Source organism: Vulpes vulpes, chromosome 2 (assembly GCF_048418805.1).
Source record: "Vulpes vulpes isolate BD-2025 chromosome 2, VulVul3, whole genome shotgun sequence".
Taxonomy (NCBI): domain Eukaryota; kingdom Metazoa; phylum Chordata; class Mammalia; order Carnivora; family Canidae; genus Vulpes; species Vulpes vulpes.
In genome coordinates this window covers 14,479,276-14,493,229 of record NC_132781.1, presented here as the reverse complement: position 1 = coordinate 14,493,229, position 13,954 = coordinate 14,479,276, and the positions used below count along the sequence as shown (strand labels likewise).

At 47.3% G+C, this 13,954-nt stretch overlaps 1 protein-coding gene across 7 annotated transcripts in view; it reads right to left on the bottom strand.

Annotated features, from left to right (window-relative positions):
* The window catches only part of TEX2 (testis expressed 2), a 100,581-nt gene extending 87,005 nt beyond the window's left edge, over nucleotides 1-13,576 (bottom strand). For 2 of the 7 annotated variants that reach the window (XR_011999567.1, XM_072746825.1), the window contains exon 1: nucleotides 13,438-13,570. The gene's annotated coding sequence lies outside the window, so the exon portion shown is untranslated. Of the gene's footprint in view, nucleotides 1-12,205; nucleotides 12,433-13,437 lie in introns of those variants that run through there. The other 5 variants (XM_072746826.1, XM_072746829.1, XM_072746827.1 and 2 more) reach the window with 3 other exon arrangements.
* Nucleotides 13,577-13,954: the final 378 nt, after the last annotated feature.

Sequence of the window (13,954 nt, the reverse complement as noted above, 5' to 3'; positions counted from 1 at the left end):
ATCCACAGTGCTGACTCTTCATTAATTTTAGATGAATTTCATGGTAGGTTTTTTGTAATTACCAACAGCTTGCATCACTAGCTCATGAGATGGCTCTATCAATTAAGAGATCTGGTTTCCTAAGCAGAGCTTCCTGGATCACATGCCTGCCTCCATGTGAAGGTGAGTGCTGCCAAGGGGCTAATGAATCCTCAAAAGCAGCAAGAGAAGGAGACTTTCCTCCCAAATCCATTCAGGGCCAGACCATTGCCCCCACCTCCCCCAGAGCACTGGGGGAGAAATTCAGAGAGGGAAAGAAGCTTAAACTACCCAAGGCAGAAAATGATCATCTTCTGTAATTTAAATTTCTGTTTGCACATTTGTCACCAACGCTCTCTTCTATAGTAGCCTGCCCCTGCAAGAACAGTCTTTCTGAAAGCAGTAGCTTTTGTCTTTTCTGCCTCTGGCAACACTGAAATAAAGCATATAAAATGGAATCATACTTTTATGAACAGAGCTCACCAATCAGAGGATACATATGAGGTCCACAAGGAAAGGCCAGAGCCTGTGACAGCAATTGTGTGTGTGTTCCTGGCCAGGTGGAGGCCACCAGAGCAGATGGCTGGACCTCTGGTATGGAAGAGGGGGAGCCAAGACCCCAAGGCATCCCAGGGAGGGGCAGGATCCACTGTCCAGAACCACAGAGCTGGGAGGACCAGCCTCTCCGTTCTCTAACTCTGGGCCCCCTCTCTGGCTGCAGACAAAAATTACCAGACCTAAAAAGAAAAGCCAATGACAGGGAACAGACTAACTCAGAATACGTTAAGGGGAAAAAAGGGAGGGGGGAGATAGAATGGGAGTAAGAGAAGGTGATACAAGGAAGAAGCACAAGAAAAATGAGAGGAGAGGCTTACGAGAAGTTAAGGAGCAGCTAGGGCTTTGGTCAAAATAAAATTACTAAAGAAACCAAAGACAAAATAACCTGGCACGTGGTACCTGGCTTGTAGGACAAGTTTATCCAGTGCTCTCTCAATAAAGGATACCTCAAGGATTTGAAGAGAGGAGAGGGCCCAGCAGGGAGGAAAGAGGATCTCAGGACCCAGGGGTAGCCAGGTATGATGGTAGAAGCCAGGCCTGTGTGCATGGAGCTACCAGTCAGGAACCTGCAGTCTGTACTCTAGGTTCTTCCCTACTATTAATATGTCCCCCTGTTCTAAAAAGCTGGCTTTAGAGCTTACTAGCTGAGAGGTACAGAAACTTCAGAGCTGGAGTTCTTCCTTTTCTCCTTCAACAGCTGCTTGAAAGCCTGATGAACCTAAGTAACACACCCACCACCAAACACAGATACACAAATACCCGCAAGATTTCACCTTCAATTTGCAAGAAGATACAAGACTGTTGCCTTCCCCTTCCCAAGGTTAAAAACCCTGATTTAAAGAACTCATTACACTGTTCTGAGTAAGAGGTAGAGAGTTTTGATGTATACCCTTTGGATAGTGAGTGTGTGGTCTCTTAGAAGTCTGGGCAGGAGAGAAGAGAGAGAGCAAGGTGAAGTCCTGCCCCAAGAAAACAATGTCTCCCAAAGCTTCACAGAGCCAAAACCTTACAGGAAAATAGATGGCTCCTTTCTAGACACTCTACAACCAACCAAAAAATTGAAAAGCGAATATTCCAAAACATACTTAAATGCTTCCTGAAGATAAAAAAGAAAAACTGGCAGACTAACGTATAAGCTAGCTATTAATCAGGAAGAAAAAAATCTAATTAGCCATTCTTTAATTAAGAATTTATCGTGTTTAATGCTACGCAAATACTTGCTTTAAGATTCTTCGAGACCTTCCTTAAAAAGAATGACAAAGTGGACGAAGACTTTCAAGAGACTCTTAAGAGAGTTACGGAAGACTGACTTGAACTGCAAGCGAGAGTCTGGACCTGCCCCCATGACAGTCTCCAAGCACAGCCACTGTCTTGGGAGCAGTGTCATCTGCTGAATGCTCAAGGGATCACTGGATAACCAGCCCATATTAACTCCATGTGGGGATAACCCATTTGAGGACTCCTTTCTCAAGCCCCAAAGATTTTGGCCTGAAATCATTAGGCTGGTTAGACATGCAGTTCCAAAGCTCGTTTCAGGGCTTCCTGCTTGTCTGGCAGGGTCACTCCCTTCCTACACAATAGCATCACCCCAATGAGAGATGTGGATATGCACCCTACAACAACGAGCAGACACATGAACTGACAGAGCTGAACCTGGTAACGACCCTGCTTAAAGGTGGCAAAAACCTCTCATTTCCCCTTTAAACACCAATTTGGGCACCCATATGAATTCCTCAAATAGAAAACTATGGCAAAAAAAAAAAAAAACCACACTTTTTTCCTTAGCTTGCTATAAAGTACCCATCTCACTGAACATTTACCAACAGTGCTCTCTCACTCTGCTGTGCCGGGCGAGAGGCCACCGTACCCTGTTGTAGTGCTGTGCGAGGAGCCCAGGATAAACAGGAGGGTATTTCTGGAAGAGGAAATCGCAGCTAATGGGTCAACTCTGCCAGATAACACAAAATGGCTAAAATTCTTAGGCCACAGTACAGTTAGGATTTAGAAGTAGCTACATCTGTAATTCCTGGAAGACTACTTCTAAGCTGTGGGTCATATATATTTTTTTCTTTTTGAAAAACATGTTTAACATTTTATTTTTTGAGATTAACACTCTGGCACTATACCATTCATATAGTTGGAAGGACCTCTTGACCATCCGCCCCAGAAAATTCTTGCTTACATTTGCTGCCAAAGCAACTCTCACTTAATTCAGAAACTCAAGATATGTTTTTTCTTTTCATAAGATTTTTGAACCACAAATCAGACCTCATGAAATAAAATTTGCTTCAGGCTGTTACGCATCTGCCAACACCCCTCTCGATCGCAGTCAAGCCTTAAGACAAAAGCTGGGCTGACCAAATGAGTTTAGTCTCTGGCTCAGAGTATGATCAATAGTCATTTCTGTTGGGAGTTTTAAGCCTTAAAAAAATTAATGTTCTTGCTTTACTATTAACCTACCCCATCAGGATCGAATACCACTCATCACATCCCCACAGACATTAGCCTACCCTGGGAAATTAAAACAAAGGCAACTCCTTTCCCATGGGTTTTCTACTACTCTGACTTATTTTCCACTTCGATCTTGCCTCTGAACTTAGCCAGGGCAAGCAGCTCAACTCTCCCTGAGGATAACTCCCTTCAGACTTCTAGGACAGGTACTGCAATTTCTACTCTTAACTCTTAGGGTGATGAGGCAGATGGGAGACCGAGGAGGAGCCAAACCAAATCAGTCATTGTCGAAGGCCTCAAAAGGTCTTTTCCAAAAGGATCTGGATTTGAGGACATGAAGATGGCTCCTGTTCAGCTTATGTGAGGAGCAGTTAGTATCAAAGGAAACAATAGTATAAGGTAGGAGATGCTCCAAAGGCAGGGGCTGTGGAGCCAGCCTGCCTAAACCTGAGCTCTGCGCTTATTTCTGGGCTGCGGTCACAGGCTCCCTTGCCCTCTGGATGGCTTTACCCTACCCACACTGTCAACTGGCTTTTCCTTATTTGTCATCATTAGGTCCAAACAGCACCCCACCCCACCCCAACACACACACATACACACACAAACTTCCCTCTACCTGCTCTCAGAGGTAAAAAAAACACCAGCAAAATAGTATTAAAATTTACTGCATGGTCCACTTCTAATAAAATTCACCTACAAACATTTTCATGATCCACTACATTTGTCGAAGGCCTCTTTTAAGATCTATGGAACAAAATCATTGCCACCTCGGTGTGGCAGGCCAGCCTATAATTACATATCAGCTCTTTCTGTCATAACTGGAATGCTTGCCACCAGCCCTCTGTGGTCAAGGCACAAAAAGGGAGTCTCTCCTGGGACTTTCTTTGGGGCCAGGTGTGCCCATACTACTTTGCTCTATTCCAATCAGGCCTACCAGCAGATCATATTTACCTGGCTGTGCTGTTAAGGTTTCCAGAGCCTGGAGGCACTAGGCGCTCACCCTCAGGCATGAGTTTACAGATAGATACCTGACCCCTTCCCTCCACGCTGTTCTCAAGCAGCTTTGGTGCTAATGTCCACTTGAGAGTTTCTGGGCACCACACTGCTGCTGAGTCACACAGGTCTCTGTGTTATCTGGTTCTGCAAATTTCCTGTATACTTTATCTTTTTTTTTTATACTTTTCTCTTCTATCCCCTTAATATTCAGCTTAAAGCCTTCCCAATCAGACATGCAAGGCTCCTGGAAAACACAGCACTCTTGTCTTTAATAAATACCCTGTCTCTGGTCTAGCGATCCAATCCATTCTTCCAGAACAAAACAAAAGAAAAAAAGAGTTACCTAGGAAACCAGCTAATGACATCCCACATCAGTTTTCTCTCTCAGAATCACAACCACCAAGGTTGTAGAAGAAATTTAACCACTATCTCTGCCTCAAGACCATTTCCTGTTTAGAACTTCAAAGTCCTGGTGAAGATCCAGGTGTCTCCTATGATTTCCTCCCACGTAACAGGTGATCTGAGGAGGTGGATTTCTCCCCTTATTGGAAGCTGGCCTCAAGGAGAGGGCAAATCTGCCCACCTGCAGGGTCAGGTGTAAACATAGCTGCTTCCGTTCTCTGTTCTCTCCAACTGGGAGTCTCCCAGCATCAGGAAGATTCTTCCCCTCCTACTGCTGCCCAGAGCCCTTTTTAGGGCCCGTCTAGCGTTATTTTTGAGTAGTACCATTAGGGACCATTAACAAACACCTGCTGAATACCTCCAAGGGCAGAACACTCTCGCTTGGGGGTGGGGGGGTGGTCAGGGAGTATGAGAGGGAGAGGACACAAATATAAACAGGGCATAGTCTCTACCTTCTAGATAGAGAGGAAGACTACTACATCCCTGACTGTGGGCTGTGTATGGAAGACGCTAGCCTTGAAGCCTCAATTTGGAGCCCCGTGATACCGATGACATACTGATGACATACTCGGCAAGAATGATGCCTCCTGAAGCTTGGATAGGAAGCCCATCCAGACAAGAGGGCTGCCCTTGCAACATGGCCCATATGAAGGTAGCAGGACGTAGGGCAACCCCCAGCCTGGAGGATGCAGAGACAGGCTGAGGGCCTGAGCTTCCTTGGTCACCTATTTATTCCCAGCACATAGTAGATGCTTGATGAATAGGTTTCAAAAGTCGATGACAGTTTTCAAGAATAGATTTAAGGGCAAATATGGAGAACAGCTTTAAATTTATCTAGAAATTCTGAAAAATAGGTGCCAAGGGAAGTGTAATACCAGTGAGTTGCAGAGTATGCACAGCCAATGTTTTCTGCCAGAAGTAATTTACATTTCTTTTCACTGCAAATGCAAGCTGGCCCTTACCTAGTCCTTTACAAGTGCTGTGATTTTATTTTTTAAACCTCTCCTGAATGGTCTCTTTTCTCTCCAATTTTGCTGCCACCACTCTGACCCAAAAGACCACCTTTTTGCTTGGAAGATAGCAGCAGCCCCCTCATGGCTCTCTCCACAGGACTTCCATCTATTCACCCCACTGTAGTGGTTTTAAAAACTCCTAGTATGGGGGCACCTGGCTGGCTCAGTCAGCAGAGCATACGACCCTTGATCTCAGGGTCTTGCATTCAAGCCCCATACTGGGTGCAGAGCTTACTTTTAAAAACAATTTATAAATTAGGGGCACCTGGGTGGCTCAGGTCACAATCTCTCCATCCTGGGATTGAGCCCAGAGTCCAGCTCCCCCGTCAGCAGGGATTCTGCTTCTCCCTTCCCCTGCTCTTACACTCTTAGTCTCGCTCTCTCCCCGTCTCAAATAAATAAAATCTTGTTTAAAATAATTTAAAAATTAAAAAAAAAATCCTAATAGGAGCATGCCACATCCTTGCTCAAAACATAATGAGAGCTTCTTGCTGCTCATGGAATAAGACCCATGTTCTGCAAAGTGCTGTATGATCTAGCCCCTCCTGCCTTCTCCCTCAGCTGGGCCTGTGCCTCTCCTCTTGGTTTATGATATTCCAGGCACCTTTCTGTTCCCAGGAGGAAGGGAGCTAGGCCTTTCAGAAACTGAACCACTTGCTCCTTCATCAGGAAACAGCTCCATCTCTCACCTTACTCGGTTAGCTCTCATCCTCTGTAGCACTTCTCGCTACTTCTTACGACATATTTGCTTTTCTCCTTCCTCCAGGAGGACAAGGACCTTGTCAATTTTGCTCACCACTATATACTCAGTACCTAGCACACTATCTGACCCATTGTGCAAGCTCCTTAAATGCTGGGTGATGAATGAATGAATGCAAGCATGGTAGAAAACAAGGGAAAATTGAGAAATGCTCTTTACAGTTTGGGTTCACTGAAGGAATCTAACAGTTTTTAGAGTAGATTAATCCAGAAAGAGGGTAAGGGGGAAAAGAGTCAATGGGAATCCATCCTTGGAGCTGTCCAGGGGATTCAGATTCATCCTATGAAAGAAGGATTTTCCATGCCCTTGACCCAGACTTGAAATGCATCAGGCTCCCTGCTCAGTGGGAAGTCTGCTTCTCACTCTGTCCCTTACCCTGCTCATGCACTCACGCTCTCCCTCTCAAATAAATAAACGTCTTTAAAAAAAAAAAAAGACTAATTGTCAAAAGAAAGAAAGGAAGAAAGAGGAAGGAAGGAAGGAAGGAAGGAAGGAAGGAAGGAAGGAAGGAAGGAAAAAGAAAGGCTAAAAATCTACCTCCCATATGAAACACCAAAGCAGACAACTGCAGGAAGGAGGTGAGGAACAAGGCTTCCAGTTGAGCATGGCCCCCACAGCAAATGAAGCTGAGTGTTCCCCAGGCACAGGTGCTCCATGGTTAGTGCATCACAGACTGTCCAACACCAAGCTACCCTAGAATGCATCCAGTAGCTGTGCATATTAGCCGTCTTCGTCTCCTCTTCAGCCCCGTGGTTACTTTACACATGAAAGGACAGAAAATGCTGACCAAGAACAGAGGCCCATCCACTCCACATTAAGTTCCCCACTGCGTGAGAAATCAGCAAACCTTTACCCCCAGCCTTTCCTGTACATGCCTGGCACTGCTCTCAAGACTTCCCAGATGTCAGCTCATTTCCCACTCAAAAGTGGGAAATCGAGGCACCAGGAGCCTAAGAAAGCCCCATGTCCCCTGAAGTACTGCCTGGCTCCTAAGGCCAGCCTTGCATGGTTCTCCCTGTGTCTTCCCTTCCCCCCATTTTCTTCCCATGTCACACTTTCTACACGCTGCTCCCTCTAGAAATGCTTTTCTGGACACTCCCAGTGGCTGGCTCCCTCTCCTTCTTCCTTCTCAGTGCCCTGTTCTTCCCTTTCAGAGGAAGAAGCCTTCACACTTATCACAATGTAATATATACACACAATGCATACATCTCTTGACTTGTTTATTGTCTGGACTAGATAATGTGCTATGTGCCAGCAGGGACCACATCTATTTTGCTCCCCAACGGATTTCCAACAACAGGCACAACGGTTGGCTCCAGTAGATGCTCAAATATTTATTGAATGACTAATAATCATTGTTCAGGCAGTTCTTTCAATGGAAAGATTTTTAAATTCTCTATTTCAAGCCCTGAATGATAAATATAACCATCTTTAGGAACACTGCTTAAAAGACAACATTAGATGTAAAAAAGGATTTAAAATTAAGTAAGGAAACAGGCCAGCTTATGTCAGCTGTAAGAAAGAAACAACAAAGAAATGAAACTAAAAAAAAAAAAAAATGCATATTGTGACTCTGAAAGGTGACTGCAGGAGGGATCCAAAGGGTGGGTTTAAATCTCAAATCCCCAGTTAGCTTACCACTGAAGAGGGCTCCTCTTGCCCTGTGCCATTCTCAACTATTAGGATAAGCCAGGGAGGCACTCAATTTGTGAGTTCCTATAACCTGCCTAGGGAAAAGCCCTTAGAACATTCCAGGCAAACCCAAAAGGGAAAGGTTACCTGATTGTTTCAAAGACCACCCGCATTTCCCATCCCACCAGCTTCCACACTAAAGGACTGGATTCTGCTCTCAACAGTCCTGCTTATGTTCACAGTGACCCAGCTTGTGGCTTCTGTTCACCAAAGAAAAACCTTGCCTTTCAAGGACTTAGGTTGCCAGCAACGCCCATAGGGGCTATTCTTTAGGTTGAACAGAGTTCTCCCAATACACAGCAGATGTCCTGAACAAGAACTCAAATTTAAACAGGTGTCAGTACCTGATAAAAGACTAGGAATATATGACCTCAAGGCAGGGGCAATCCTGCTGGAAAACTTCCAGAGCACTTGGCTTGAGAGGATTCCAAGATGAGGCAGGGTCCACCTGAAACAACCAAAGAGCTCCTCGTACTGGAGAGTAACAGAAGCCCTCTTCATCTTTGTTATGCGACTTCAGCCAAGGTACTTACTTCTCCGAACTTCAGAGTTTTCATCTTAAAATAAGATTGACAGTGGTCTCTCCTACTCACAAGGCCATGTGAAGTTGTAAAGGAGACAGTGTCCGTCAGCACATAACAATTCTCCACAAGTGATACTCATATTGTTATCACCTAATTATCATTTTCTGCTTTACAAAGCCTGATCACAAACACCCAAGTGAGACTTTGGGAGTCCTGAATGAAGAACTTCTTTCAACCATTTAATTTCCCAGATCCTTAGTTCATAAACTCACATAATCTCTGATACTGTGTTGGAGGGAGTCAGAGGAGGAGACTGAGAAATCAAGTCCTCATTTTGGAAAACCCTCGAGGCCCAGAAACACCCTGGGGTCCAGAGCCCAAGAACACACACAATAACAAGATAAACCCTCCAGAACTGGGACCAGGCTTTCTGATGCCCACTCTAGAGTTCTCTCTACCTCATCCAGTGCCAGTCGAACATGTCTGTACTTTCATGACCTCCTAGGTTCCTTCTGATTAATGGCATCTTATGACATTTCACCCAAAGCAATTAAACATTATAAAGAGTTTTGAAAGGGGAAACACAGAATCTTGTATATAACCTTGAGGTGCTTTAAAATTCACATGTAAGACTATTCGCATCAGTGTAGGCTTCCAAGCTTCTTATAATGATATTTATTTTTAACATGGGATTTAAAGTTGACAAAGACCTTAATGAATAGGCAGGACAAAGGGAGCTGTCTGTCCATGGCTCGTTAGCTCCTGAAGTTAATGCTTCTCATGGGGACAAGAGTCAGCCAAAGGACAGAGTTCCAGGCGAACTGGAAAACGTCCCTCCAGCCCACAGATCATGCATTACTGCCTAGGTTCCAAGTGGAAAATCTTATGAGATGTTCTCCAGATATACCCCAGAGCCACCTACCAGTTAACCCTAGCCCTGTCATTCAGAACTATCAACTGATATTGGGTGCTCACTATGTGCCAGGTACCACGACTACCTATAAAGAATGTACTATGGAGTGCCTGGGTGGCTCAGTCAGTTAAGCATCTGCCTTTAGCTCAGGTCATGATCCCAGGGTCCTGGGATGGAGTCCTGAGTTTGGCTCCCTGCTCAGCAGGGAGTCTGCTTCTCTCTCTCTCCCTCTGCCCCGCTCCCTCTGCCCCCACCCTGCTCATGCTCTCTCTCTCTCAAATAAATAAAATATTCTTAAAAAATAAAATAAAGAATGTACTACTATAGTTCATCTAACGTAGGACCCCACTACTATAAGACGTACCATCCATTGAATGTACAAAAAAAAAAGACACCTCTGCCAACTACAACTGTGAGAACCCACAGATTTTAAGATAATTTTCTTAGATATGTTAATATGAGACAAACTGTACTTGTCTTAGCATTGCTGGAATGTGAATACTGTCCCATTTTACAGATAAAGAAACTGAGGTACAGAGAGAAAAAATAATCACAGAGCTGCTCAACAGAAGCATTGGGATATGCCCTGGTAAGTTGGGTCACCTTTTCACAGCAGTAAACTCAGATTTCCTGGCAGCCACATGAATGACCCATAAAGGTACCAAGCAGAGACACAGGGTACAAATTCTTGATTCACCAATAAGCACGTTAACTGTGGCAATTCCCTGAACATCTCTGAACCAGACCTTCCATATGTCCAAAGAAGGCACTGTTCCAGCATGCCATTCCTCTTCCGAGATAAGCAATGCAGTACAATGGAAAAAGCACGTTTTGGAATCAGAAAGTCCTGGATTGAAATTCTTGCGCCACCACCTAACCAACTTATCACTCTAGACAAGTTACTGAACTGCTCTGAGCTTCAGTTCCCTCTTCCATAAAATGAGGCTACCACCATCGATCTCCCTTAGAGGGCTGCTCAAGGACTGGAGAAGATATCTCTATCTATATTTATAACTATACCTATATTGATATAGGTATCTCCAAGGAGAGAGAGAAAGGAAAGTGGGGTATAGCAGAGTTGAAATTCAACAGATGCTCTTTTCTATACTCCCTGCCTTCTGCTTTGGGACAGAATGAAAGAACACATGTTCCCTGTGACCTCAGTAACACCCAAGAGGACCCTCAGGAGAGAATAAAGATCAGAGAGAGGAAAGTAGATGCTGAGGGTTACTCAGGCAAAGAAAATGAAATGGAAGCACCTAGAGGCCAGGGACGGTATTTGTTCAATGAAGTTTTAAATTTTTGAATAAGTAAATTGATAGAAGAAAGGGAAAAAGGGGATCTCTGGGTGGCTCAGCGGTTTAGCACCTGCCCACAGCATGATCCTGGAGACCCGGGATCAAGTCCCGCGTTGGGCTCCCTGCATGGAGCCTGCTTCTCCCTCTGCCTATGTCTCTGCCTCTCTCTCTCTCTCTATCATGAATAGATAAATAAAATCTTAAAAAAAAAAAAAAAAAGAAAGAACAGGAACTGACATCATGAAAAATTACTGGTCAATAGATATGAGGATACAGATAGTTTTATACCAAACCTTACACAGAAAACCACTCTTTGAAGTTTCAGTTTGACACCAACAGTAAACTTACAGTGGGAATAATTTCCCATTGTTCTGTTTTGCTCTTACATTAAGCAATATTTTGTGCATTTCTCTCCTTTCTTTCCTCAAGGACTTCAGAACATCCTCAAAAGAGAGCTTTTGACTTGGAAGGAAGGCAAACCCTATGGCAGGTAGAAAACAAACCCTCTATACATTTTGTTTTTTTCCACCGTAACCCATAGTGCCTTGCAGTTTCTGGCACACTACCAACTCAAGAAAAATTAGTTGAATGAATATTTTTCCACTATATGCAATTACTTTTTGATGAAAACTCCCAAACATCCTGTACATTTATTCTACCTGAAAGCCTAACCTCTCTTGCTGCTTTTCCAGAAGTATTCTAAAAACATAATCTCTGACAAACAAAACGTTTGGTATATGTGATTATCTCCAACCCTCCCACAGGAGGACATCCTATTCTCTTCAAACCTCCAAGCTCCAGATAACTTAGCCAAAGGAAACTCCTGCACTTCCCTTCCCTTCCCTCCCTCTGTCCCAGCCCCTGGGCTACTTGTCAGTTGTCTCCATTACCTCCACCTCTGACTTGAATTGGATTGTTAATCTCCTTCCTCTCAGGCACAGCACCTCTTCCTGGAGATAAATGTACAGGCCAAGCTGAGTTCCCCCAGAGCCCTCCACACACTGACTTGAGGCCTTCACTAACAACACTCCTGGAGAGGCCCGTGTGAAAGACAGAAAGTGTATGGCAAAAAACCCCAGTCTGTACCCATCACCTTAGGAGGCTTACTGGTTTTCCATAAGTTGAGACCTATTACCAATTCTTGGAAGAATCTAAAATACCAAAATAGATTAAGAGTTGACCATGAGTTAATAGGAAAGGCTGTTTTTTTTTTTTTTTAAGATTTTATTTATTCATGAGAGACACACGGCAGGGGGTGGGGGGAGTGGGGGGCAGAGACACGGGAAAGGGAGAAGCAGGTTCCATGCAGGGAACCTGGTGTGGGACTCGATCAGATCCCGGGGGACTCCAGGGTCACACCTTGGGCTGAAGGCAGGTGCTAAACCACTAAGCCACCCAGGGATCCCCATGGAAAGGCTGTTTTACTCTTCCAGTACCTCCTATGAGATAAGCTTCACGGTGTCACACATCGCTTTAAACCCACACACCCAGACTCCTCAAATACCCCCTAACCTGGAGTTCAAGGATCATTGGCTCCTCCGGTTTTTCCTCATTGGTTTCCATAAAAAAAAGTCACTCACTGTTTTCCTTCCAGCTTATGTCTGGCTCCTCAAAGGACTCCTTTAAATCCTTTGATGAGAATCACTGAAACATGCAGAAGGCTGGTTGGTCCCTTTCAATTCTTGTGCAGAGCAGCAGCACAGTCCGTGGTGGACTTCACACAGGAATACGGCATTACCACCCCTGCCTTCGGGGGAGCCCACGCTTTCCCTTCAACTCTAAAAAGTACGTCCTCCCTGAGCCGTGTCTGTAAAACGTAGTGACAAAGTACTTCGTCGCTTTGGAGAAAGAGCGAGGGTGGGAACAGACTTTGCCCTTACATTTGATGCCCCGTAACCATAACAACCGATGGTTTAAGGAACCGTCAACCCACTGAGGGGCTAAGTTTTCCAAAGCCGTTTTTTTTTTTTTTTTTTTTTTTTTTCAAAAAGGGGCAGACTCCCCTGCACCACCTCCCGCGTCGCCGTGCAACTGGGCGGCGTGCACGGTGCAAGCGGGGAGGCTGTGCGTTCCGGCTCCGGGTCCCCGGGTCCCCGGGTCCCCGGCTCCGCGGTGCGCTCCGCGGTGCGCTCGCCAGCGGCCGGCAGCACAGCCTCCACCGTCACACCCGCGCTCCCGGGCACGGCACCTGGCGTTAGGCCTCAGCCCAATGTCACTTGTTAACCTTCCTGTCCCCCGGCTGTCGGCACGCTGCCGCCTCCTAAGGACACGCAAACCACCCCACGGCCACCCGCGATTCCCAGCAGTTGGAGAAAAACCACCTAAGCGCAGTCAACCCCTGATGGGTCCCCGTAAAAGTAGCTGCGGTTCTGCACTTGCAAGCGTCTCGCTACGTGGGCGAGGGGGGCGGCAGGAACCCGGGGCCCCATTCATAAAATCGCAGGCTGTTTTGCCTTAGTTTGCGTGCGGACTGCCCCCCCGGGCCCGGGGTGAGCCCGGAGCCCCGAGCCCGCCACCGCAGGCTGCGGGGACCCGCTGGCCGGCGCCTCCCGTCGGGGTCAAGCCCAAACCGCCACACCCGAGCCCAGCGGAGAGAGGGGTTCGCCCGGGGGCGTCGCAGGTGCGCGTCCCCGCCAACCCCGGGCCGTGACAGCGGGGCGGGGCCCCGGGCGGCCGAGCCCCGCGCCCCGCCGCACCAACGGCCGCCGCCCCCCGCGCAGCCGGGACCCAGCGGGGTCGGGCCGCCCCCGGCCCGGGCCTTCTCCGCGGGCGCTCCTTCCGCCGCCTCCTGCCCGGCCCCGGTCGCGCTCACCCCGGCTCCGCTGGCTCCTTCATTGTACTGCGCCGGCGCCCGTGCTCCGCGGCCGCCGCGGCTCCGGCTCGGGCTCGGGCTCCGGCCGCTGTCCTGCCGCCCGCCCGCCCCCGGGCACCGGCCGCCCCGCCCCGCCGGCGGACCCGCCCCGCGCCCGCGGCCCCCGCCACCAACCAGACGGCGGCAGGGGCGGGGCAGGCCGCGCGCCAGGCCCGGCCAATCCAGCCCCTACCCGCGCGCCGGGGAGCGGCCTCGGAAATGGGCGTGCGATTGGTCAGGTCTGTTAAAGGGACCACCGCCCACGGGGCTGGAGAGGGGCGGCGGCGGCGGCGGCGTTACCTGGAAGAGTCGGGAGGGGAGGGGCGAGAGCTTCTCTTCTCTCCCCAGCCCGGCGGCTGCTGCGTTTCTTCAATTCTTTGCGCTTATTAATTTCCTTGTCCTGCAGCCTAGGTAAACAAGCGGAGACAGAACCGGCCCCGATCGGAGGGGGAAACTGAGGCTTAGAAGGCAAGAGGTC